Genomic DNA, 2,060 nt, shown 5'->3' on the forward strand with positions numbered 1-2,060 from the left:
TTTCTTCTTCGTCTCTTCTTTCTAGATGAATGCTCGATGCTTCTGTAAATCATCACCACTTCCTAAATCATTTGAAATCCTGGCACCAACATAATAGTATAAAATAAGAATTTTATACGAAGCTAAACACAGTTTATTTATATAATAAGTGTTGCGTACGTATATGCTTGCCAGCTATGGATTTCTGTGATGAATTTGACTTTAAGGCCCTAGTAGGAAAAACAAAAATTGGATTGTTAAAGAATTTAAACACCCAGATTATGGAGTATAATACTAGCTAGATCACCTTCTAAAAGAGGTCAAATTTATGATGGCTAACAGTAAAAGGTAAAAATATTCATGGTAATCGATTGGGCGGATGAATTATCGAGGCTGCTACTTTGACTGAATTAAACGAAGTTCTTGCACCTAGCTAGTTATCCATAAATTAATAATATTTGGTTGAAACATTGACGAATCCATTTTTGTCTATCGTTTTTGTATTATTTGGTAGAAGATTATTGAATTACAGAAGACAGAAGTTAGCTTTGTCATTATTCGAATATAGGTCAAACCAATATTAAAAGTCCGATAAGGCAGTAAGAAAATTCTTAGAACATGGAAAATGGAAGATGACAAAACCTTAACCGTGTTCCCATTTCTCAATTAAGACATGTGATTGTTTTCTTTGTTCTGGATCATCATTGTTGCCACTTGCACTTTTATTTTTCCCCAGTGCCACTTGCAAAGATATTTTTTTAAACGAAGTTTAAGAAAATTTTGCTTATTTAACGAAAATTGAAAATAAATTCTTTTGACGTCTGGTCCGCGGTTTTAAGCAAAATAAAAAAAATTGTAATTTGTAATTTATTTTGGAATAAATGCTACAGATCTGTCGCCGAAAAGCAACATAATATATTCTTGTTTTTACCTTCAAAATGAAAATTTACTTTGAACAACCCGCCGTGTTCCAAGTATTCTTCTTGAATTTGGTGCTCTGGTAATTACTTTGGATTATCAAAATAATGGCATCCTGAGTAATTGAGTATAGAATTAAATTAGTCAGATGGGTCTATTCCTGCATTTCAAATTAATTATTAATTAACTACTCATTAGATTCGTGCTATAATAATTTCTACCTTTTAGAAAAGATCAAAGAATTCAAATGTATAATAATACTTGGAAATTATATGAAGACTACATGTAGTCCGAACACTGCAATTTTTGTTTCTTATAGCGTTCTCTTTATATATTATCGACATACGGAAGAATAAACATGTTTGATTTTGTTTGAACTAGCAATATATTCAATTTAAAAATGACGAAGGTGTTTTCCCTCCATTTTTATTGACAAGTTGACTTCTTCAGTATTCTTCTTCTTCTTAAATAATTCAAGTTAAATTGTCTTTGAGTTCTGTTTATTCGAAAAATTGGATATAGTTGAATTTATATGTAATTCTAAGGATATCAGATATAACTTAATACAAACCGCAAGGATAAAAGGAAATATCAAATATGAATTACAAAGAATGTAAAATAAACAAAGTTGTAAAGAAGACGATTTTTAGGACTAAGCAAGATGGATTAGTTTTTTAGGCTTAAAAGAAGAACTCTTGAATATAAGAGGATATGGTAATTGAATTACAATGTGAGCTCTATATGAAAAACTGCCTCGAGAAATGATAACCCTCTCCCTTTATAATAAAGGGATCTTACTTTAAATATAATTAAAAATACTCAGTGGGAAGTCCATGATAGATCAGCTTTTTCACAATTCCTGCCAAGATTTTCTCCTCTAGTGGGATTGCAACGGCTTTTATCTGCGAGCTCAATCTTGACTCGAGCTCTCGATCTTGGCTTGAGCTCGATCCAGACTCGAGCTGTCGATCTTGGCTTAAGCTCGATTCTGACTCGGACCCTTGAATTGATTCGGAGTCAATGTTGGTCCGTCTTTGGATAGTAAGCTTGATAGCTTTACTTTGCATCATAGTTTGATTTAGATTCGAGCTTGATAATGATATCGAACTCGACATTGATCGGCCCCTCGGGTTCGAAGCTTGTTTGTACCATCTTCGAAACCC

The sequence above is a fragment of the Nicotiana tomentosiformis genome, chromosome 3 (genome assembly GCF_000390325.3).
Source record: "Nicotiana tomentosiformis chromosome 3, ASM39032v3, whole genome shotgun sequence".
Classification (NCBI taxonomy): Eukaryota; Viridiplantae; Streptophyta; class Magnoliopsida; order Solanales; family Solanaceae; genus Nicotiana; species Nicotiana tomentosiformis.